The sequence below is a fragment of the Tauraco erythrolophus genome, chromosome 1 (genome assembly GCF_009769465.1).
Source record: "Tauraco erythrolophus isolate bTauEry1 chromosome 1, bTauEry1.pri, whole genome shotgun sequence".
NCBI lineage: Eukaryota > Metazoa > Chordata > Aves > Musophagiformes > Musophagidae > Tauraco > Tauraco erythrolophus.
The window spans coordinates 36,111,058-36,137,103 of NC_141465.1; the positions used below are offsets into that span (position 1 = coordinate 36,111,058).

The following is a 26,046-nucleotide window of genomic DNA, read 5'->3' on the forward strand; positions in this document are numbered from 1 at the left end:
TGGGTTTGATGAAGTGCTTTGTTGTCCTTTGCCCATATGCAGTCATCTCTTGCTTGAGGTGCTGAGGAGGTAAAGACAGCATGCAGCATCATACGGTTGTACTTTTTTCACATTTCAAAGTAGAATTTAGTCCATAGTCTGAAGATATATCTGAAGTCTGAAGGAAGATGAAGCAAGAGTCATTTTGCAATTGAAGGCTTAAGGTGGTTGATCAGGGTTCTCCATAATCTCAGTAAAAAAAAGAAAAATCACAAAAGCAATGAAGAATAAAAGCTAGCTCAAGAGTAAAAATGCTGTTGGAGTCATGTTACTTGTGTATTTACATGCCATTTTGGAAGGTGCTTTCTGGAAGCTTATGGGGTCTAAACTTACCTGCTTACTAAGGCAGGTCTTTTGTTCTCAGGGGATTTAATATCTCAGAGTTCAGCTCTGTATTCTCTAAGAAATTAATTTCATCACGCTTCCCTGTAGCATTATTCTTGTAGGTAAACTGGCTGGCTTTGGGAAGACAGAATTCAGAGAACATGATACTACTCAAAATGTAGCGGACCCTCACAACCGCATTGTGATTCACAACTGTACCTGTTAAACTGGTGGCTACCTTTGTCCTCTATTAGAAAACAGCGTTTGTTCTTACTATTAAAATTAACATCTCAAGACTTACTCCAAACAACACGCAAGGAGAATGCTCGCAAAATTTACATGATAGTTTAGCACACGGGAATGAACTGATTTGGATTTAAAATTAAAGCACTGCAAATGGAAGGGTTGGTGTTCAGTCTGGAGATGGATGTCCTTGAGACAAAACCTAAACGCATTAGCCAGAACAGCCGTGCCGCATCCCCAGAACCACTGTGACTTGCACACTCTTGAGGTGGATAAGGGTATGTATCTAGCATAAGACTGAATTTTTGACAAAAGTAAGCTGGGAGTTTAGGTCAGCTTACCGTTGTACGAAGTCAGAGAAGGTCCACCTGGCCCAGCGTCCCTTCTCTGACAGCAGGGAGAGCTGAATGCTTGGGGGAGAGTTGAAGTGCAGGCAGGTGTGTAGTAGTGTTTCCCTGCATTCTCGCAGCTCAGAGGTTTCCTAAAGCAGCTGTAGGATCCTTGTGTCTGCTAGCTCTCAATGGATTTTTCTTTTGTAAAATCATTCACTTGCTTTTGTGTTCATGTTGTCACCTCTCTATTTGCCCCCTTTTTCAAACCATTCAGGTGGTGAACAGTGCATAGCCTGACACAGAATCCCTGAGACTCAGGGGTAAGCTTTCTTCACTGATTCACTGCCGAACTCCTACTCTTTTGTTTCCTGTTGCTTTATCTGCTTTCCTCATTTATTTGAGAAGTGACCATCTACCTTCTTGTCAGATTCATTTATTTAAGAACTTCAATAAAAGGCCTTGTTTAAACATGGCATCCATGTAAGATGAAAAATGGCCCTCTTTTTTTAAGGTATTCCTTCCGAAAGCCATCCCACGCGATTTCTATAACCAAATCTTGTGTCAGAGACTTCTGCACGAGATCTGTTGTTTTTCTCTATCAAAAGCGTTGGGACAGTAACAAGCTGAGGTGTTAGTGGTTCAGATTACCTGCCCACTGTGGCAGCTTTGAACCTAGAAGCTAGCAGTTTTTGTTTAACACCATCGGTAGGGAGGAGAGCAAAACCACCATCTGTACCTTGTGGAAAATATAGTTCTCTGGCATGAAGTAGTTTACAAGGACAGCTTTAGTGCCTAGTACTGGCAGAGTTCTCAGTAAGCCCAGGACCAAGCTGTACTAGGCTTCTTCTTGTTGATATCAAAGCCTATGTCAATTATGAAATGGAAGGGCTGAGGGTCCCCAGATCTGCCCAAATGTAGTCACTTTTTCACCAACTTTCAGATACATGGAAAAAAGTTAATGGTATCATAAAATGTTCTTACGTATTTCATTTGTTCCTGAAATAATTACCAGGAGGCCTGTTAAAATCCCATTGGTGATGATTCAGATATTTGAAAATGGCTCCCTTGTGAATTATGTGCTTTAGTGCAGACGTTTGTGGTTAATTTGGCCTTTGGATACTTTGTCTCTTAGAAAAGACGATTTTAGAAATTAATTTTTGGTACAGAATGTAAGTGGTAGTATAAAATACAGAAGGACTAGTGCTGTGTAAGTTTCTCTGGAGTGAGGACAAAATAATTCTGTCTAGGAAATGGTGTGGCTGGAGACACATGCTGCAATATGTCTTGAGTCACGCTGCGGGAACCTTTGTAACTGCGTTTCCCATTTGGACTTTTTGTTGCTGTTAGGCTTGTATTCTCATTTACAGTTCATTTAGACTTTGCTGATTTCAGTGGGAGAAACAGATGCACTCTGAAGACTTAATCTCTTCAGAGAGGATAGGGGTGGAGCCATCCAAATTCTTACCAGAAAGAAGTACGTGGAATTACATAAGTCAAACTGAGTTAACCGCTTGTTTGTTCGTTTTTTGTTACGTATCCGTTTCAAAGAAAAATAAATGACAGAGACCTTGGCTTTACAAGATATTTACCATCTGCCTCTCATCTAGTATCTACAGCCTACATCTTTTGTGTAAGAATCATATTTCTTCCTGCTTTGGATGTTTAGAATAATAACAAATGTTGTTTATAATTGCAGTACATCTGCTACAGGAGGGAGGAGAAGATGGAACATGCAGTGGTCAGGTTCCTGGGTAAATGAGAATGAGACCTCTGCTCTTTCTCTTGCCGATCTTCAGAGGGTAGACTTTTATGCCAGACGAGAGAAGAAAGGAATTTTCAAAGTGATGCACCTAGTTAATATGAAATTTGACGAAAAACAATATCTGAAGGTTTTAATAGTCTTATTAAGCAATGGAGTTAAATTCTGCCATGTTGCATCTGTTTTGTGCTTGCGGAAGCAGTCAGGTGGATAAGGCTGCACAGACAGAGCATGGCTAGTAATATTTTTTAGCCATGATCCAGTTATTACCTCAAGTGCTTTGGAAATTAAACACTCTAATAGCACCAGCATACAGGACTAGAATTGGTAAATGAGTACACAATTATAAGGAAGGGGACTGAAGGTAAATATTTGCTATTAGAGGCAGTGCAGTTATTTTTTCTGGGTCAAAAAGCTACAAACTTCAGCCAGCTTAATGAATATGAACATTGAGGCCCGACTGTCTAAAATAACTATTTGAGGCTTATAAAGCTGAAGCCTGTGGTGGCTGTCTGGGACCAAGTTCCTCTTCCTTCTCCACTTGGAAAGGTGAAGGTCATATGCTGCCACCAGAGAAGTGTGAGAGTCAGAAAGACAAGGAAAAATGCGAAGGGCTACATCTGTGCACAGCTAGCCATGAAAAGTTATCTCTTGGGTTTTGGTTTTGACCCTGATCTCGAAGGATTATTTGAAGGAGAAGTTGCCCAGAGAAGCCAATTGACAGTAAATAAATATTAAGCGTGCAGATGCTGGGTCAGAGACCTTTCTGAAAACCAGTTGGGTCAGATCTGTTTTGTAGTCAGAACTGTCAGTTCTTCACAGGAAATTTGCAGGAGTTTCTAGTCCAGTTCAGTTCTGGTGTCCCCACCATAGAGAGACATAGATTTGTTGGAGCGTGTTCAGAGGAGGGGCCACAAAGATGATCCAGGGGCTGGAGCACCTCTGCTACGAGGACAGGTTGCGGGAGTTGGGGATTGTTCAGCCTTGAAAAAAGAAGACTTCGGGGGGACCTAATAGCTGCGAATACCTGAAGGGAACCTACTGGAAGGCTGGGGAGGGACTTTTTACAAGAGTGTCCACTGATAGGACAAGGGGAAATGGGTTTAAGTTGAAGGAGAACAGATTTAGATTAGATCTTAGGAAGAAATTCTTCGGTATGAGGGTGGTGAGACTTTGGAATAGATTGCCTAGAGAGGTTGTGGATGCCCCCTCCCTGGAGATGTTCAAGGCCAGGTTGGATGGAGCCTTGAGTAGCCTGATCTAGTTGAGAGGCATCCTGCCCATGACAGGGAGGTGGATTAGATGATCTCTGAGGTCCCTTCCAGCTTATGCCATTCTATGATTCTATGATTCTATGATTATAATTGTGGTGATTGTAGAAGAAGGCTGCTGGCAGTAGCTGAACCTGGTGGGGCTTCAGGACTCACAGGAATTCCTCCTGCCCCAGCCTAATTGTCACTTGGCAGCCTTGATTCTGTATTTACAGGTCCAGTTAGTAACTAGTAAGGGCAAAACATTCCCAACAGGCGCACGCACGCATCCATACGTGCCATACACTCAGCCAGCCATACGGACCTGCACAAGCATGGAAGTGCCTTTATGGCACCACCTAAACACAGACGCACTCGTGCAGACCCAGCCACATCGATGCTCGCTGCCGTGCCTTCCTGCTGGCTGCTTGTGGGTTGCACACGCACACAATGTAGGTCTCTCCACCAGTAGGTTTTGAATACTTCATCAATCCAATCGCTGGCCCAGATTCTGGTCTCCTCCAATTGTTGGCACCCAGACCTACAAGCCTTCAGGCTTGCAGCCTTTCACTCCAGTGATGAGTCTGTCATGATACTCACTAGCGTTCACGCACACAGGCCTGCAGTAGAGGGTGCCATCAAATGGTAGATAGTTGGGAATGGCGTTTAGGAGGAGTACAGGCTGGATGCAGAGATCAGGGGCTGGTCTTGGTCAAATAGGTGTACTGACCAGCTGCCTGTTCACATGTGTCTGGCCCCTTTAATCTCCTTTTCCATCTAATTTCTCAGCTTGTTCCCCTTCAGTCTTAGATCCATCCCTTTCCCTGCCTCACTCTCCATATCTCCCATAGGCCACCCACCTCCATAATTCCCACACCATCCAGACTTCTGTTACCCCTGCAGGACACGGTCATGAGTCCTGTTTCCTTTGCAGGACATCTCCCTCTCTTGCTTGCAACGGCATTCCAGGGAGAGAGTTTCCGTGTTGACATACCTTGGTGAGGTTTCCTCCAGGAACAGTGGTCCTGTCCTTTTCTTTCGAGTGTCTTCAGAGTGGCTGATTCGGGGGGCTGCGTTTACACTGCGTAGGTTAGTGGGGTTGGTCCTCTGAGCCTCGACTCGGTCTCTGTGCTCAGTGTGACTGGCCTCTTATCATGCAACTGTGCAAAGACCATTTTTAGACCTTCTTGGCTATTTGATGGTTTTAAGCTTTCTATTTAAAAATGAATGAAATAGTGTGCCTGGCCGCTCTGTTGTTAAGCCCATGGAGGGTTTCCCCATGATGCAGATCATCATTGAAGTGGAACTCACACTGGCATGTTTTTACTCTCACATGTGAAAGTTTCGGGAAAGTTGTGAGTACCTGCAAACAGGTAATCGAGTTGCTGCCATTTATGATTATAATAATCAGGTTCTGCTGTCTTAAAAGCTGACTTATGACTGTGTATGCGAGCAGCTATATTAAAAACAGTCAGAGGAGCTTGACAGACATTCCTGAAGAAGGGTTGGCTTATTTTGATTTCTTGTCTGGGAGAATGGTGATGTAAACCTGACGGAGAAAATACATTTCCTGAAGTAGTCACAATTCCATGAATTCCTAGGATTACTGTAAGACTAGGTGTTCATAGACAATGATTGTGTCTTGTCCAGTAATAGTATGACACCTAGGGACACTAAAAGAAAGATGAAACTCCAGAATATGCATAATAACACTTAACATACTTACACTTTATCCTCCAAACAGAAGCATTAACATCATTCTATGATTCTATGATTCTCCTGAATACCGTATACTTTAAATATGCCATATACACATTATAAAAACAAACAAGTAAATAAAAATAAAGCAGACCTTCCTATAGAGAGCATGGCTGTAGCATTTAACACTCACTGTTTGATTCTTTTTGAGAGACAGTAAAACTTCCCAACCAAAGTGGGTTGGGGCAAAAAGCAACACACGTTCTGCAATAAATAAAACTAACTTTGACGTCAACCTGCAGTTCAGCTCAGATGTTTATACTATACCACTTTAAAAGTACAGAGCCAAAATGAACCTTGAAACGGCCACAATGGCATAATGGATAGAGCTTATCCAAGGAATAGGTATCGACAATCTGCCAGTAGTGTTGTCTTACAGTAGAACATTTTGGGCCAAGTTCATTTCTGATATAAATTAACGGACGTAATAAAGTTTGCTGAAGGAAGAGTATGGCCTGCTACCTAGAAGACACGTTTTCACCATCATTAGTATGGTTTAATTGCTAAAACTGTGTTCTGAAAAATAGAGAAGCTAACGCAGTTCATCTGCAATGTCAGAATGGTGAATGTCAGCCATATGCTGTTTGGGCCAAAGTAGACTTTTGACTACCAGGTGTAATAATGCAAAGCCTTTGCTTTATTACACTGGTAGTCAAATCTTTTTTCCCACTCACTCCCATCACTCACAGTTTTAACTGAAGGAAAATTGTCCTGAATTGAATTCTACGCCTGGTCCAGATATTCAGCATTACAAATGAGAGAGAGCAAGGCATATTTATATGGTAGTGGAAATGTGCCAGCAGACATCATCCAATGTAGGCATGTCTCAGAGCATCAGAGGCCCCCCTTTCAGAGTGCAAAGTATTGCTTCTTACCATGATTTCAAGATTTTCTTTTAGTAATCTATGAGTATAGTGTACATGCATTGTCTTTATGTTTATATATATAGATAATATGTTAAATATAACGTATGCATATAGATAAATCTAAGATATTTATATAGATCTTTGTAAATATAAGTGGGTGAGTGTATGTATGTATATTTATATTATCTCTGTTTCTATATATGTATGTGTATATATGCACATACACCCATACACTCAGGTATATTTATTTATGTACCAAAACTGACCGTGTATCACTATAACAAATATTTTGAAGGTAACATTTTATAGGGGTGTATGTTCCTCCTCCTTTGTAGTGGCAAGACGATATAAAAGCAGTAACAACCTGATGTTTATTTAAGATGAAAAGCAAAATAATATTGGTTGCTTAGAAGTGATTCGAATCTGTTGCTACTGGATTAACAGCATAACAAGCTAAAACAGCAGGAAAAATGACTCTAAAATGGAAGCTGGTTTATCCACCTGAATGCCAATGGTGTAAAGAATGGTATAAAGAAAAGAGAGCGTTTTGCTGATGCTTTTCAGTAGGGGCTTATTGCGTTACATAAGTCGAGTAATTTTCTGCTCTCAGTCATTTCTCTTGTAATCAGATTGCTTGTGCTTTGTTCTTGTTTTCTTTAGAAGTTGTAAGAAAGAATGAGTTGGAGCTCTCGTGTGTACCAGCCTGTTTATAACTGCTGACATCATTGTCTGAATTTCATTTTTTGTTAATCTGAGCATTATGGCAACTCACTTTCCTGCTGGATGTAAAGGAGAGTATGTTTATGTTCCAGATAAACAGTGCTGCTTCTATTTGTTTGAATAATGGTTTGCTGGTGCCAGAAAACCAGGAGGAGTGTGTATCTTGGGGTGCAGAAGGAAAATACCAAGGTTTTATGTAAACTAATGGGAACATGTGCTTCGATTTGCAAGAGCCACTGAGAGAGTGGTGCAAAGAACAGGAATACAGAGATGTTCTTCTGACTGATTTTCTTGGGGGCAAGAAAGGTTCCTTGACTGCATGGGGGAAGGCAAATAGCAGCACACAAGATCAAAAAATGGAGGGCATGTCCCAGAAACAGCTCTGCACGCACGGTGGGTGTCCGCATTCCCTTGAGTCTGCGTTTGCCTTCTCTGAGCACCTCTGATGTGGTGAAGGAAACGGGCTGGTGTTGTGTTTGTGGTCAGCCTTGAAAGGATCGATGCTGTGTACCACTTACACCTGACATCTCAGAGGTGTGAGCAGGAGTGCTCCGTGGCCTCTTCTTCACAGGGAATGAGTGGGATGGGGGTGGCAAGAGCTGTGGTGGTGTCATCGTCTTTTTTGCTAGCCACACTGGTGCTCATACACCTCAGGATTTACGTGTTTTAAAAGATGTCTCTCCTGTCTCCTTTTTTCCTGCTCCCCTAATTAACCACATCTGTAGCCATTCTATGCAAGTGCTGACACTAAAACACATAGGAACTGGCTCCAACTGCTTCCAGGGTGTTTACAACTGTACACAAGAAAGGAGATTGAAGATATAGTTGAGATTAACCTCTCCTTTGTATTGCAGTATCATTATCTAATTAGATCAGAAGCAAAGCCCTGTAGCTTAGTCAGTATTAGAGCGTAGGCACCCATTTCAGGAGGAAGCCTTTGAGAAGAGCAATCTTCAGCCGTCCTCCTACACCATTTTCTTTGAGGCTTTGCAAGATGGAAAAAGTGACAGCTGTAAACCTCTCCAAAGGCAGTTGCATCTTTTTAATGTGCGTTGCCTTTAAAGAGATTTCTGTCCCCATGAACCACTGACTCTTGGACGATCCCCACGAGTGACCCTTGTCTTTGCTGTCCCTGGGCTGCCAGGGTGGAGACAGAACAGCTCCAGTGGCATTCAGTGGATCGGACTCTGAGGAGAGGTCTGCTGGCTTCAAATCATGCATGCTATTTTATTACAGACATTGGTAGCCTTTAGCAGGGATTGGAACCATGACTCAGATAAAATGGAGAGGGAGCAGGGAATTCTTCTCAGTTGACAGAAAAGCTCCTTTACCTGAACAAGGACTCTCGTCATGCAGTAGATGCTCTGCCTTACTGCAGAAAATGGCCAAGATAGTTCAAACATATGGAGATCCTGCCTCTGAGGCTGTTGCCACACAATTCATAGGCCCCATGCTTAGTGTTTATTTACGCTGGGACTGATGCCTTATTCTGTAATTTTGGTTCTGCATCAGTTGCAATATGACGTTCTAGTTTAGGTTCAGCAAACATCCCTCTAGAAGAACACGTCTTGTGCAGTTTCCCCAAGCATTCTTCTAACCTAACAGATGGTGGGATTTTTGTGGACAAAGTCAAACTATGTGTTTGATTAACTTTTGCATTTACCACTCTGTGTGCAACTAATCCTGGTGTGACCTTCGCTTTATTGATGTATAAGGATCTCACAGCAGTGCTTTGTATTCTTGTAGAAAAACTTACCGTAGCAGACCTGTTCATTGTATTGGGACAACTTGTCATCAGCAAATAAATGGAGAGTGTGGGAGAGAGGAATAGAGTAGATCAGATGCTGTCGTCCTCCAAGATCTTGATCTTAATATTTGATGTTAGTTGACTAAGAATGTGGGACCAGGAATGGGACCAGGGCATGTAGAGGTTAGTGTTGTAACAGTAACAATAACTCTAAAATACAGAAGAACTCTTACAAATGTTAACACATACAGAAGCAAAAACTTGTCTGTTAGGGGCACATAGCAGAGCTTAAAAGCAGTTTGTTGGGTTTCACTCAGGTCTTCTTTGGAAGTGGAGTGGTGACTCAGTTTTAACACGTACACACAGAAATTTAAAAAAGTAGTAATATTTTCAAAATGTTGTGATCTGATGACAGAGCAATGTTCTGTACTTGTGCCGTTTCCCAGGTTGTTGCAGCCTGTGTCAGCATAACGCCATCTCACCTGTTGGCACAAAGACACAGGTGGTGCGTTCACCAGTTGCACATGATGATCAAAAGCGTTTAGCTAGCACTGGAGTGAAGACTTAACAGCATTAGAGGTGTGCTTATTTTTCCATTTCCGAACAGGCTGCAGCTGTCACTAGTTTCCCTTTTTCTGTCACAGACATTTAGAAAATTTTGCTTGAAAACTTTGAACTTGTGCATCTTTCGTACGGCATGGAATGCAGTGCCCTCAGAAGGACGGACTGTAGCCTGGCAGACTGCAGTTGCTGAATCGCTGCGTGTAATGAAGCTGCTCATCTCACAATGAGATTTTAAATTGTACTTAGCTATATCAGATATTTTTAAAAACATAGATTGCATCAGCGGTTACTGTTTAATAGACAGTAGACCACATTTTCCCTTAGGCTGTTTTAGCATTGAGACAGGCTTGACAGTCAGATTCATCTGAGTCCACATAGGTTTCTGCTGTGTAAGAGGCTGTGTCCAAGTTAGATAACAACCTTGGCTCTATTTGCGGACAAAAGAGATTTCACTGGCAATCAATGGAATGTCGGTTACTCTTCATTTCATCCAAAATGAGCCGAACAAGTGACTAGGAGGAATGGCTGTGGTGGGGTGGCCCCGGCCAGCAGCTGAGCACTCACACTGCTGCTCCCTCCGTCCCCACTGGAATAGGGAGAAAATCAAAAGAGCAAAAGCTCAAAACTTGTGGATTGCGATAAGGGCAGTTTAGTAAGTGAAGCAAAGCTGTGCACACAAACAAAACAAAATGAGTTTATTCACTGCTTCCCATTGGCAGGCAGATGTTCAGCCACTTTCTGAAAAGCAGGGCTTCAGCATGGGGAAGGGTCACTTGAGAAGCAAGATGCTGTAACTCCAAACATCCCTCCTTTCTCGCCCTTTCCCCCAGCTTTTATTGCTGAGCACAATGTCATATGATATGGGATATCCCTTTGGTCAGCTCTCCCAGCTGTGTCCTCTCCCAACTTCTTGTGCACCCCAGCCTGCTCTAAAAAAAGAAAGCCTTGACTTTGTGCAAGCACTGCTCAGCAATAGCCAAAAACCTTGGTGTGTTATTGTTGTGGCTTAGCCCAGCTGGCAACAAAAGCCACACAGCCGCTTGCACAGCAGCTCACTCACCCTCCTCCATCCCCAGAATGGGGAAGAGAATTAAAGGAGAAAAGGGAAGGAGACTGGTGGGTTGAGATAAGTACAATTTAATAATAACAATAATACAAAATTAAAAGTAATAATGAGAAAGTAATATATGAAAAAAATGATAATAATGTATACAAACAAGTGATGCATAGTATAATTGCTCACCACCCAGTGACCAACGCCTGTCCTGACCTTGCAAATGATCTTGAAACAGATAAGTCCTGACGCCACAATCCTGGACAAGTGAGAGGCCCAAAAAGAGGGAGAGAGAGTGCACTCCGAGAGACCGAGAGTCTGAGAGAGCCCTCAGAGGAGAGTTCCCTGGAAAAGCCAAGAGAGCTGCTTTCCAATCAACTCTCATCTCTATACTGGGCATGACATTGCATGATATGGAATACTCCATTGGCCAATTTAGCCCTCAATCCTAAGTCGAAATCCATATCATAAGGGGAGTTGTGGGCCCTCTGTCCCGACCATGCTCCCCCATATCCTGTTGTGCCCCTGCACACTGGCAAGAACACGGCAGCTGAAAAGTCCTTGATGTCTCAGCACCAACTATAAACATCAGCGTGCTATCAACATTCTTCTCAAAAAATCCCAGACTAGATGCAAAACACAGAGCTCTTCCAGCTGCTAAAAGGAAAAACTAATTCTGTCTCAGCTGAAACCAGGACAGTTACCAACACTGTTTTAGTCACAGATCCAAAACACAGCATCATACCTGCCGCTCTGAAGAGAATTAAGTCCATCCTAGCCAGACTCAGTAGAATAGCTCACATGCAAATGTTGACGTTGTAGGTGATTGCAGCTGGTTAAAATAAAACCCACCTTGAGATTTTGAGTTCCTGATATATCATGTTTCCTACATGGAAGGTTTCCACCTTCCAGTCTTTGAATCTTACAATATGGCTGTGTGTCTAGATTGTCATGAATCCCTGCTTTTGATCCCTCAGCCTATGTCAGCTACAGAGCTAGCCTAAACCTGTGCTGCTGTATTGATTTTAATGGTGGTGTGTCGTTTTATAGAAAGGGAGTCCAAGAGTGCCTGTGGTTTTTAGGATCAAAACATGTGGTTTGAGGTGGCATGGATATTGTTCTAACTGTGTCCCTTCATTATTTCATTTAAAGTGACAGTATTTGCAAGGAAAGCCATGTAAGCAGCCTGGACTCTTACCTCCTTTTTCTTTTCTGTGTGTACTGGGTGTTTATAAGTAGCATGGATAAATGACTTTGGAAGTATGATAAGCACAGGTATACCAGCTATATAGAAGCCGTACAGTAAGAGAATAAAGAAACCTCCAGAGACAAGTCAAGCTAAATTTTCTGGTAATGCCAGCTGGCATTTTTTTTTTGAAATGTCGTTGTCAGTTAAGTTGGTGGTCAGGAAAAAACGGAAACATGTTGTCTTGACTTTGGAAAAAAAGATATATTTTGGAATATGCTTTACAGAGACATCTAATTAGAAGGGCGTGAGAAGGCTAACACTGTTTATGTGAGCCTCTCTTACTAGTGCTGTGCAGGAGGCTTCAGGCTATTAACATAGCTAATATCTTTTGATGGACTTCCAATTTGTGGAGGTTGGATCAGACAATGTTCAGCTTAAGTCTACCCATAGCTTACCCTTTGCCTTTTCATTGAACTGTCAAATAACCTTATTGTAAAGAAGGACAAAAAGTGTCAAAAAAAGTTACAGGGGTTACTGGAAGTAACCAATGCAGAGATACAGTGTAAGTGAAAGGACTGTGAACACAGTAGGTCTCCTGATGAGCCTATAGTGAAAATCCCTCTGGAAATTTTCAATATCTTCTTTTTGTTGGAAAGTGGTAGTGCATCAGAGCAGAAACATGTTTCTTCACTGTATTGTTTCTGACTACATTTTCATGGAGATTTGTCAGGTCAAGAATTTGTAGTTAGGAAGAAGAAGAGAGAACACTCGATCTAGCTGCTGACCAGGGCACTTGAAAGTTGAAGAGACCTGTGTTGGTGTTCTTGTTGTGACTCAAGGACTTAGACTTGGTTCACCCTCATCTCAGTGCGTCCCACTGGCCTCTGGCATGACCTGTTTCTGGTTTGTAAAAAAACAACCAAACAAAAATCCGCCTTCAAAACTCTGTTTTGTGTTGTCTGCTTCTGAATAAGAACAAAATGGAAACTGGAGTTCGAAATACTGCTTTTGTGAAATGAGTTATTGCTTCCCAACTTTCTTTACAATCATTTTGTAGCTAATTTAGAAAAGACAGGGTTTCCAAAATACCAAATAGTTCTGATGCCTTATTTTAGCACGTCCTAAAATTGTGAATTAAAGTTCATTAGTCCTTTTTTTAAACTTCAAATAATTTAATATGTACATTTGAATTGCCTTAGTATGCGAAAGAAAAGTTAATCAATTTGATGATATTCATATTGCAATCTAAGTGCAGCTGTCAAATGATTATTTCTATTTTCTGTGTGAAATGCCGGAGAGTTTTCCTCTTGAAAACTCTCATCTTTACATGGGACATGTTATTGATAAAACATTCAACTGCTGAGGATATATGTTTAGCAGCAAGAGTCAAGCTTTGCTCCTGCTGCTCTGTAAGCTTTAGCTAATCCATAATATAAAATGTAGGTCAGCTGGAGCTTTTTAAAACAAATAGAAATTTAGTAGTTTGTGGTAGTTCAATGGATGTACGTCCTCACAAGACTGCCAACTTCTGCAGTTCCAAATCACAGAAAAAGCAGAAATCAAACTGCTGAAAGGCACTCGTTCTAACTCATTTTCATTCCAGAAGCAGCAATGCCCTGTGTAGTGGTTTTTGTTTGTAACATAGTCAGCATTGAGATTTAATTTTTGCTGACAACGAAAAGTATTTTAATTTGGGCAACTTCGTTAGTGTAAATATTCAAGGAGAGAGATAAAACACAGTTGTTCTAACTAAAATGCGAGAACTGGAGGTAATCCAGGATTTATTTCCACACATGCTTCAGGTTTTCCTTTATTTTTACATTCAGAATCATAGGTTATATCTGTTACTAGATTAGTGCTAGAATCCTGTGTCTCTATTTCATTAAAGTGTTGAGAGTCTTGAGAAGAAATGAGCAGAATCGGTATGGCTATTTCTAAAAGTAAAGGTCTCCCAGTATACATCTCCAGCTGACCATATGGCTGGCCACAGGGATGTCCCACTGCCATAGGAGTCTTCAGCCTCAGACATTCTTCTGAACGTGACTCATGTTCTTGTTCACTGAGCTCCTCCAGTTCTGGAGGCCAATTTCTGAAGCTTGTCTCTGCTCCTGGGTACGTGTATTAGAATTAGAGACTTAATGCCTATTGAGTTTAAAATTTACTTTTTAATAAAATTTACTTTAATAAAAACACCTCTGATATTTGCCTATTTGTTCAAAGGGTACTCCTGGCTCCAAGCATTCCTTGGCCTGCTTGTGGGAGAGAATGGGATGGGAGCAGTGGAAATGTGAAGAAATGGAAGTGCCTCTGTGATTTGCAGTGGAGAATTGGTTTGGGAGGGTGGGAAAAGGCAGGAGAAGGATGTGCAGGAGTTGTTCGGAAGGTGGGATGGCTGAGGTGCTCAGCAATTGCCTGTTCTTCAGAGAAAGTTCCTGCAACAAACTGTCACCACTACTGCAGTTGGATAAGACTGCTGTGAAAAATTCTTTCTTTGTTCAGTCAAATGTAGTATTTTGAGTTATTGAAGCTGACTTGTGAACTGTGATTTTTTTTTTAAAGGTCAAACACTGTGGCAGCTTTTAAATTGCAGTGACCAGGACTTAAAACATTTTTCAAAATCCAAGAAAGGTGGTTCCCCATGTCTGTAAGGGCTGGGAACAAAATGTTGTCTTGTGAACATGTAAATCAGAAGTCTGTGTTGTAAACAATGACTCTTGTTTCTAATAGTCTGGGAAAAGGTGTGGGTTTTTTTCCTGTGCAGTTTGGAGGAGGCATTTCATCACACTCCAGTTCAACCTAGAGTTTGTGATAAAGCTGTATTAAGAAGTTTTAGGAAAAGCTTTCCTTTATACATCAGGCTCTTCAGGCTTGCAGAAAAGAGGTGCTACGTAACTTTTGCTGGGCTGTAACTCTAGAAAGCCCCAGGGCCTTCCTCTCTAGCCCTTACGCAGGTAGGTAGGAGGAGAGAACCAAAGTTTTACTTTTGCCTTTTTCCCTTCCTGCTTTCTTGCGCTCTGCATGCGTTTGGGTGAGGAGAGGCTGGGAGGAAGAACGGAGAGAGCAACAGTAAAAAATGTGGTGGCTGAACAGCAACGCAAGAGATACAAAGCAGTCTTCTCTGAGGAAGGAAGGGTTTCAGTCACCCCTGTTGCAGAGTGACCCAGCTGGACCTGCACTTTGAAATGAAGGCAGATGGGGCAGTTCAGCTCGTAACAGCTGCTGGGCTATTTTGGAATATCTCCTACTTGAAGATTTTTTTTTCAAAAGGGAAGGGGTGTTGGGAAGAGTTCTGGGTTTATCTGTTTGTAAGACTGTGAATAATACTATTTGTACTTCGAGATATAAAGGTACTGCAATTATGAGAAATTGCTTTCTGCCTGACTGGCATACATAAACAGCTTTCATCTCTAAATGTATGTATCAGGCTCGTGACTTCAGTTTGTCATTCGAGGGAATGTGTCAGCCTTTTATTTCAAATTGTGTTGGCTCTTCTTTTGTCAGGAAAGACCTTTCTTGCGCACTTAAGTAACAGAAACAAAGGCAATTTAAAAAAAGGCAGCAAAAAGCAATTATCAAACAATGATTAGGCTATGGATATTGCTTTGAAAAGACATTTCCACTAGATTCAGAAGAAAGATGAAGCTGTGCGTCATTCATACATTTTTTTTTTTCCCCCTTTCATGTTTCCTAAGGGTTGAAGATAAATTAGGGTAGCTATTTTCTGTGCAGTCAAGTACAAGCTATGCCCCAGATCTCCAAGTGCTTCAACATGTAAATATTGCTTCTGAAGCCATCAGGTCTTGTTGCAAGTACAGATTTATTTGCATTCATGTTTGAAGGTTACTCTCGTTCATTGACCCATTTAATTGTCATTCCCTATCCTCAGTTGCAGGCATATGGCTTCATGTGCATGCGTATAGAAGATGAACAGCTTTAACTCTCTCAGGCAGAAACATTCAACAGAGAAACAGACAAGAACCTAATCTTGCCATGGAAGTATCTGATTACAATTAATAGGTAGGATATATAATTGTAATCATCCTGTAAACTCAGTAGAAGGCTGTAACCTTGCTGTAGGACCAGCTAAAGGGAGCTGTACAGAAAAGGTGAACACAAGGAAAGGCTCAGAGCAGCTGTTCAAGTCTGACTAGTATCAACTAATATGAGATATTTCTTTATCAAGAAGGGTGTCTAATAGTTGCCTGGGTCTGTTATTGTCCCACATTGCATGGGGTTACTTCCATACTTCAGCTCTGCCTGGTCATAGCCATAAATAGCACAGACTTCAAGGGGTCTGGCACAAAACCCATTTATCTCACAGCATAGTGGGGAGATGGAATCAATAGTTGCAGGAGCAAGGAGGTGTGCCCATGATACTGCTGATTCCTGTTCTGGTCCTCCGTGCTGTTGGAGGAACACATGTTTCAAGAAAGTCTGTAAGTTCTGTGTCCACCTGCAAGCACTTCTGTCTCTTGTCATTTGGTGGTACCAGTTCTGCGTACAGAAACCCCGTCTTGTTTATAGAGAAACATTGCCTGGCCAGGAGATGTGATACAGCCAGACAAGATGAGTGAGGTTGTATAGTCAATTAAACCTTCAAACACAAAATTACGGGGTTGCAGAGCTTGCAGCTTAACAGACTGTCATATCTAATCAGTTATTCTGAAGAAAAGCAGTATTCAGATACTAAAATAATGCAATGAGTAGCCAGCATAATAAAGAAAAAGCATGGTGCACACAACCCGTATTTCGAAGTTTTAAAAAAGTGAACTCTTTACTTAGTCAGGGCTTTTTGTATTTGACTGCACAATGTGGACTGTCAGATCCAATGTCTTGCATAAGTTCAATAGCTAGTCCAGTGATCTGAGAGAACAATGACATTAAAGGGTCTTTTCATATTCTTTATAATCTACAGTCTGGTTTAAAATTCTCCCTCTGCTAGAACTAGTTTCTCAACTCGATTGCCATTCTCATCAACATATTCTCTTTGTTATACAATATGTCCTACAGTAACTAGGGATTTCATGTCATAAATCTTGGCTTGGGGACTTACGATCTCTCTTTAGCCTCCAATTTACTGTATGTTTTACTGACCTGCCACAGAAGGAAGTTAGCTGATACGTTTAGCACAAAAGAAGTGCACTGATAGAAGTCAAATAAATGCTAGGCACCCACACAAACAAACTACACAAAAACAACTTTAAAGTTTGTTCACAATATTTAGCTTTTGATTAACATCTAACCTTCCAAAACACGTTTGGATTTTTCAGGCATTGAGATGTCTGGTTAAGTTTGAACCAAGTGCTGGCAATACAGTGCTGTGTGCTTGAACTAGTAGATAGCTTGAAGCAAAAATTCATAGGGTTTTGAACCATCCCCAGTTACCAGAGTGCAAAGTAAGTGCTAAATACTACTGATAAAGTAAAAACACAATGTCTGATACATTTGTACATCCTGAACATGGGCAGGATGCTCTTCTTGCTGTGTTTGTAGGAAGCATCTGAACATGTTGAGTGGCAGTCCAACTTGAAGATTTTGAGTGTGCAATTTGTGTGCTTAATTACTGCATTTGTGCGACCAAGATCAAATTGACTTTTAAAAAACAGAGAAAATGTCTTGATGTCCATTTTATTTGTGACTGATACTGAAATCAGCTATGATTTTTTTGGCAAAGATGAGATTTGTCACAGCATCTGTAGGTTTGGTGTCTAGTCTAAGCTAATTGTCCTGCACTCCCACTATAGTCAAGAGGAAGATGCACCTCCAGCGGGTTATTTATTGCTTCCCGGAATAGGAATGCAAAATAGAAAGAATTAATTACTTGTTAGGTGTGCCTGTTTCTCTCTGTTGGTAATAAATAGATCCTAAACAGTGAATTTAGGTTAAATGTCAAATTTTTAGATGTATACAATTAGGTAGATTGAATGGTACAAGGCTCACTGTGGGCATGGGGCATGGGCTAAGCTCTCCATCTGAGTTACGAATAATCCATCCCATGATCTCTAAGTGGGAAATCGGCTGTGGATCAAGAGCAATATGTTTAAGAAGGCCTGGTTGTGGGCTATATTAAGAAATGCAGTTTAGTCCACCACAAAGAAAGAGCTTTGCTGCCCAGGGCAATTTCTTTTTATTATTATTTTTTTTATTTTTTTATAAAGCATGAAAGACTTCCTGTATTTTAGGTTGAGAAGAATGGATTCCTCCTTTCTGAGTTGGAAAGGACTTTGAGGCAGAGGAATTTGATTTGGTTCCTTCAAGCACTGGCTTAGCTTTTCTGCCCTCTCTGTCCTGATGTTTTGGTGCCTGGCATGCTGTCTTACAGACATTTACATAACTAAGGTTGTTTCTCTGAGGCAAGGTACAAGAATACATTACAATTGTAAATTCCCTTAATTGTCCTAAAGCAGAGCTCAGAGCTTAGACAATGGAAAACCCTATTGTTCTAGTCCCTTCGAGATGTATGAATAAAATAGAAATATAGAGCTGTGTGAATGCTAAACCTAAGGTAGAAAAGAATTCAGAAAGTTTATTCACTTGTGATACACAAATGATGATGGAAGCCACGAATCAATGACCTGCGAGTTTAAAGACAGGTTTTATTTGGCAGACGATTACCTTAAACATGTTTCTTGTTTCTAGCATGACTTTGCCCCTCAGGCTTTGTGGAGGTACAGTTTGGGCCAGTATGTAATTGGGAAAGTTCCTATTATTAAAGCAGTATATTTTTTTTTCACTCTGTTTGTGAGGAAAGCTGTTTGTGTCCCACACATTTTCAGGAAGGTAGAAGATGCCTCTTGTTCTTCCCACGTATGCATACCTGTAAATGACTTATACTTAAGCCTCTTTGAACTCAGTAGGGAGCTTGAGAAAGAAATATCCATTTAAATAATCCCCATCAAGAATTTGTTAAAGTTCAAATTATTTAAATAATTATCAGTGGATACAGATAACCCTTTTCATCTGAGAATCTACAAACTTTTACTTAAACATTAACGAACTCTGTCCATACCACTGAGAGGAAAGCATTCTGTCCTGACATTGTGAGTGGGGAACATAGTGCCCTGGCTTAGGTTAATGGCAGAATTAGAAATAGCCAGAAAACATCTCTGATGGTATGTCAATTTAAGGAAACAGGTTGGCTTTGAACTAACTTTGATTTAGATGAAAAGCCTCAAGTGTCTTATCATTGGGAAGTGATTATTTTTTCTTACTTTATATTAAAATAAAGCAAACAAGCAGTCTGAATTGGAATGAAACGGTTTGAATGGCCCAGCGTGAATTCTGCGTAGAAGATAATTTCATTCATCTATAAGTCGCCATTCATCTATAAACCCGCCTGGAAGCATTCTTGTGTGGTCTGATCTCTGTCCTGCTTAGGCAGGGGGATTGGACTAGATGATCCTTTGAGGTCCCTTCCATTCCCTAACGTTCTGTGTTTCTGTGATAAGTTGCATTCGCGTTTCAGAATGGAAAAGGAAGCTCAAGAGACAGACTCCAGGGTGGCACAATCTACTGGAAGGTCCCCAGCTGCTGAAGGGGCTGTCCCACCTCCCCGCCTTGCTTGTGAACCCTGCCATCTTGTCCTGGCAGTGACAGTTCTGCAGCCAATGCAGCTGGAAACAAACCATGGCATTGTAAATCATCAGGAACTAATTTGCATGCACAATTATGTTATTTATGTGCAAAGAAGAGGAACCCACACCTCTTTCATGCGCAAATAGGCTATGTGGTCATGGCTGCACTCCAGAAAGTAGCACAATAAATGCAAAATATTTACTGTCACTGCCCTCAGTGCTGTGCAGCGCCGACATACTGGTCTTCTCTGAGTGCATGCTTGCTTCTGGGGTTTAGGAAGGTGCTCACTCAGTGCCAGGGAGGGGGACAGAGGAAGTAAAGCATGAGGAGACTGAGAGAGACTCCATGGGACAGAGATACGAGGTAGCTTTCTCCAGGAACTCCACGTCAATCTCTGTGCTGCCATTCCTTGCTTAGTCCTGCCCCATGGGGGTAAAACTCTGGTAGATGAAGCAGGTCGGCATAGTCTCTGCCAGTAAACATGTAGATGTTTTGCTATGACAGTGGCTGCTTTTCAGGAGCACGAACAAGGGTTGAGATGCAGAAAGTGAATAATAGAGAAGGATTGGGCAAGAGGACTTCTTGTTGGTATTTACATCTAGGTGTACGGAAAAAGCTTTTTTGCTGGTGTAGAAATGATAAAGAAATATGTTTCCTAGCTAATGTTTTATTACATCGACAAATGTTTCTAGTGTAAATCTGGCCTTGGGCTGCTATCTGTGTCTGTTTCTCATCTCGTGCTTCTCTGTGGAGTTTCTGCCAGCGTTCCCCAGCTGTTCAATTTTCTGATACAAATCTAAAGAGTCTACGAATGGAATGTCTGCCAGATATCAGGAGGATGTTTTCTACGTCTCGATGGACTTCTGCAAGCTCTTTTTCTTGTCCATAAGTCACTAACTTTCCATCTAATATGATATGTGACCTATTGAGTCTATTTTTCCCTTACTTGCATTGTTGCACAGTAGGTAAGCCAGAGAATGGTCTTTACCTGTCGTGGTGTGGGTGTGGTAGATCTTGGGGGCAGCAGCAAAGTCATGGATTTGCTAAGAGCATTTTTTCCGTAATAGGAGGACTCTCTGCTCCTGCCTCAAGGAGAAAGGTGCGGATGTGGTGTCTTAATTCCACTTCCCTTGTTTGAGTTTTGTGTTGGAGAATTCCCTGGACTTGGGCATAGGTTTTTTGATTGAAACAGGAGGAAATGAGGATTAAGCCTATAAATTTTATAATAGGAAAATGCTATGGAGTTTCTTTAATGGAACAGGGTCTCTCTATACAGTGCCAAGAAATTGATGTAGTTTCTCCTCATGATTTAACAAACAATTTGACTGATGGTACTGTAAATCAATGAATTTATGTATTTAAATTTAAATTGCTGTTTAAAAAGTATGTTGCTTGTTGAAGGTATTAAAGTAAGGCAGGTTAGTAATATAGTACTTGCCAGAGGTGTCTTCTGTATTTCCAGCTGGATATTTCTGAGAAGGAATACATCACATCACATCTGAAAAAGCACCACAAAAAGATACAGAAATATAGTCCTTTTTAATAAAGAAATGGTGCACTTCTGCCTGGCTGCATGTACGAAATGTGGAAAGAGCAGGTTACGATGCCTTCAGTTTTGACATTTAAGTGCTAAACGCTGATTATTTTGTGGCTTGGTTTTCAGTCGTTTATAGTTTTGCCAAAATTGAGCTGTTTGAGTTGAAATTTCCTATGTTACCTATTTGCTATAGAGAATTTTCTGGGAAACTTTGGAGCAATTTCAGGCCAGTGGTACTTGCAGGGTACCAACAGCTACTTCCTACCTTCAGAAGAGCTTGTGATGAAAGAGAAACAGTTCAGATAATTGGGAAGGGCAAATCCTGCTCTAGTTGCAGTGAGCAGAGAAAGCCTGCTGTGCTCACCCGGGACCCGAGATGGGCTCTTGGTGCCTATTGATGGATTCAGAATCAGGCTACAACGCCTAGAAGCTTCTAGTAGTGTGTGTGACATTTATCTGAGCAACAAATGAGTATGTTACTGGCAATGAAATGCAAATGAATGAAGTTTTTAGTCAAAAACCTAGAGGCGGTATTTACCTGAGGAAGTTCACTGTAAGGGTAGGAGTTTTAGTTACGATTTTTCTGGTGCTGATTCAGACACAATCTGAAGCATGTGCTCCTGCCCTAAGTGTGGGGAGGGAGTGGCTTGCTTCTTTCCAGATAAAACGTAATTTTTGTGAGAATGATAAAACCAAATCTGTAGAATCCACGAGGAATCAGATAAAACCATCAACACGTTTCTCCCTTGCTGAATCCGTCAGCAAAAACGTTGATGACTTGAACAACGAGAGCTCCCCTAGGATCTTCATCAATGCAAAATGTCACCCTTGATCAGCTCATTAAACAAGGGGCTGCTGCGGGCTTTGTGCTGCAGCCAGGCAGTGAGGGAAATCCGCCTCTTGAATGGGGGTCTGTTCGGGCCAGTCATGTGTTTCTGGCTGCGAATCTGGTCTGCTATCACAGTGCCTGGAGTTGCTTTCAATGGGAAATCCTAACCCAGGAAAATAAAACACATTTTGCTTCTTGGGAGAAGCACTTGAGCTCTGGAATTTAATGTGAGGTGAAATTAAAACCAAAAAATTTTGCGTGACTTGAATTTCCTGTTTCAGTTTTGATTTCTTACTTTTTGAATTCTATTTTTAGTGTGTTGGACTGAGAAAATTGCTGAGTGCTTGTTCTGGTTGGAGATGGTGTATTAATGTCCTGTTGACAAATTCGTATTTTAAGTAGTTCTTGAAAACTGGTAGTTGGATTCCCATGGGCATCGGCCCCTACATGTGTTTTTAAGGGTGAGATCGCAGTAACGCTAGGAGGGGACATTGAAAAACTGAAAGAATCCAAGCTATTTTCCATTGGAAATCAAAACAGCTTTAAGAGAAATAGCTGAGACTCATTATGCTAAACTCGATCTTGATGTGAGTCCAGTGCAAAAGGTGATAGCACCGTGGTGCTCAAACTGAATGGCCTGTATATTACAGGCATCCGTCTTGAGGTGAGTTCGCTTTGAGGTTCAGCCGTTCATTAAACTCTGGGGCACCAAAACCCCTTGCTGCACCGATCATGAACCAGTGGCCTAAAGAAAACGAGGTGGGCCAGGTAAACCAGATTGAAGGTGGTCAGAAATTCCTAATATACGGCAGATGGATATGAAACAGTCCCTGTACTGTAAGAATACAATCCCCTCCAAATGCATAATCTGTTTCTCGTGAAAGACATGTGGCCCAGTATAGAAGTTTTAGGTCAACTGATTCAGTTAAAGATTAGCCTCAATATTCTGAAAGAGAAGACTGTAGTTACTTATGGACTTTAATTCCTCGTAAGGGATTATACTGGGCACCACGCTACTGCTACAGTGTCAAATCCTTTTGTGGGTTCGCAAAATTAACCTTTGTAATAGAAAGGCTTCTTATATGCATTCCAGTTAAACGAATATGTGGTTTTGAGTTTGTAGCAACTTAAAACGCCAATGATTGGGATCCTGATCTAAAATTCATAGTTTTTTATTTCTTCTTAAGTCATGTTCCTCTCTTGTTTTGCAAATGAGTTGCAGAGATGTGTCCTGCTCTGATTTAACATTGTGTGCAGGATACTGAAAATGAAAATCTCTACCAGGGGGGCAGAAACAAGTGCAGGTAATGAGGGGGAAGATGCTGCAATTAAAGGTAAACTGATTATCATTTGTGAAATTAGGTTTGGAAAAGTGACTTTAATGGATCACAGAATCACAGAATGTTAGGGATTGGAAGGGACCTCAAAGGATCATCTAGTCCAATCCCGCTGCCTGAGCAGGACCACCTGGATCAGATCACACAAGAACGCGTCCAGGCGAGTTTTGAACATATCCGTAGAAAGAGACTCCACCACCTCTCTGGGCAGCCTGTTCCAGTGTTCTGTTACCCTTACTGTGAAGAAGTTCTTCTTCATGTTTAAGCGGAACCTCCTGTGTTCCAGCTTATATCCATTTCCCCTTGTCCTATCAATGTTAAATCAATGTAATGTTAAATCTCACAATCATACGTAGTGAGAGGAAAGGCTTCAGTTTTAGGTAGTGGTATGTATGTTTATATATGCTTTCAGATGATGAGTGTGTATTTTAGGTTGTACCTCCCTCAGTGTTCATGGCAGTACACATACTTATGCTCCCCTATAAGTTTGTGCAATATTTACTGTCCTGATCTTGAAACTCATGATGAGCTGACTATTACAAAACTCTGACAAGAACCCTTAGTAAAGGAAATTTGGGTTGGAACAAGCCCATACAATACAAATTGTTGTAGTGGAGTTGTCATCTGATGTTCTGTCATGTTGAACTGCTTTGTGGGGCAGACAGGGAACAGAGACAGACACCAATGAGTACTTTACCCTGTGCGCTACACGTGGGACCTGGTGAAAGAAATCCTATCCAGTGGAAGTTAACAGGCCAACTTGGCCAGCATTTGACTGGTGTGAGAAAGAGTTTCCCAGCTGCGCATAAGTTGTGTGTTTGGTGGGGGTGTGTGTAATGCAAATAATTAGTGCTAAGTCTAATGTTTGAGTCCTTTACAAATTTAATAGGCTTGGGTGGTAGCTGGTTCTCCTTGCACTTAAGGGATAGTATGAAGGACTTTGTCTCTATAGATCCCATTTAGTAAATATTGTAGTGTTTGAAAGGTCTGATCTCTTCCTTGCGCTTTTCCTTCAAATGCTGATTTCCAGAAGGTGGTGACATTGGCATGTGGGACAAGCTTGTTAGACCTTGTCAAGGTGCCATGTATTTCTCTCTTCGAAATAGCGGTTCCTTTTGATAGATTCTCTTTGCTCTTGTTCTTAGGACTTGCTCCATAAACAAGGCAATGTGAATACATTTCTGTTTTCACACCCATGTTATCCTGTAGCTTCCAAACAAGTTGTTTTTTTCAGGTCTAGGGCAAGATTTCAGAGTGAAAAATTACTGGCCTGTTCAAAAAAAAGGCACTTGAGCAAACTATTATTTTGATAAATTTGATCAGTTACGTTTTCTAGGTCATTTGCCATGAAAACAGTAGGATCAAATATTTCTAGAGAGACTTTTTGTGGCTACTGCTTTCCTCCCGCGCTGGGGAATGCTCAGAGAAGAGTATTAGCTGTGGGTTTGGGAGATCCTAAGGCAGCATTACATTAACGTTTTTGTGCAAACGTTTGCTCTCTGTGGCATTGAAAGGATGCAAACAGAGACTAGAGAAAAGAAGAAAATTTGAAGAGAATGCTAAGTGAAAATGAAAGGAAACAAAGAAATGATGGAGTTAGGAAGAAAGATAAGATAATCTGCTGTTCATTTTCTAAGAGCTTGCAGACAAGGTGATTTTTTTACAGCATTTCAATATTCTAGCTACAACTTATGCTAATGATAATGACAGCACTGGAGTAGTTCACACGTGGCAAATAAATGCTGCCTGCATATACACCAATATGACAAAATGGATTGCCAAATCCCAACACTGCGTGTAAATGGATCTTCCACCCTTCTGTTTTGGTTTTAATTTAATTACAGAAATGTTTTTAACATAGGAGATTAGTTTTTGACCCCTTACTTAACATTGTTTTATTATTAAAAGTTTTAACTAAAAGTGCTAGTAATTAAATTAAAATAAGCAAGCAAAAAAAAAAAAAAGGGAAAGAAATCCTGAAAAGTTTAAATGCTGGTCAGGGCTCTCCACCCTCCCCACCCAGTCATTATGCCTTAAAATGGGAATCATGCAGATGGATACAACTAAGTCTGAATCTGGAATTCTCATTGGAGTCCAGTTTGCTTACACCTAGAATAACGTGGCGTTTGGGGCTTTAAATTAAGGTTTATTGACAAAGGTAATTTATTCAGGAGTAAGGTGAGATATTTGAAGTTGGTGTTGTGGTTATTATAGAACAGCTTTGCCTGAGGACATATTTATTGTGGCATGATCTGGTGAAGTGGATTAATCTAAATGCGAAAAAAAAAGGTATGTTCTTAATCTGAAATAAGCAATTCCCTAGGAATTATTTTAGAGTTATTGTGGTCAGCCTCTCTGTCTAGACAAGCCCTTAGAGTTCTTATGATGAGTCCTTATGGTAAGAGAAAGAAGCAGGATTGTCTTTTCCTATCTGTCTCCTTTTGCTGTGTTTCTTGTCATAGCTCTTTTAGTGGGGAATGAAAAAAGCATTGGGCTTTGCCTTTGAGATCATGGCTATTACTCTCCAAGAAGTTGTTGTTTTGGTGAGGGGCAGAATTTTGGAATTGAACCTGCAGAGATTGGTCTGCTCCAAGGCTGTGGAGTTGTGTTAGCTGTGGAGTGTTAGATATGGTAACAGAGACACCAGCATCCTAGTAAAATACTCTGGGAAGACACTTAGCAAATGGCAGCAGGGCTTCTTAGCCCTGTTTGAAAATTTTCCTAGAGTGAATCAAGAGTATGTGATCCTGTAATCCCACCATACTGCTGTGTAGTGGGAGGAGGCTGCTGCTCCTGCTCAGCAATTTGGCTTTTGATAGTTATTGCATTGTGCTGATCTTAGCATCAGCGTCTCAGTAGGTACCAGCTAATGCCTATTTGTCATCATTGTTTAGAGGAAGTGAATTTTCACTGCCCATCAGAT

General features: G+C 41.2%; 1 protein-coding gene across 1 annotated transcript in view; it reads left to right on the forward strand.

Moving 5' to 3' along the window:
* Positions 1-26,046, forward strand: part of ABCG1 (ATP binding cassette subfamily G member 1) — a 51,107-nt gene that overhangs the window by 10,988 nt on the left and 14,073 nt on the right.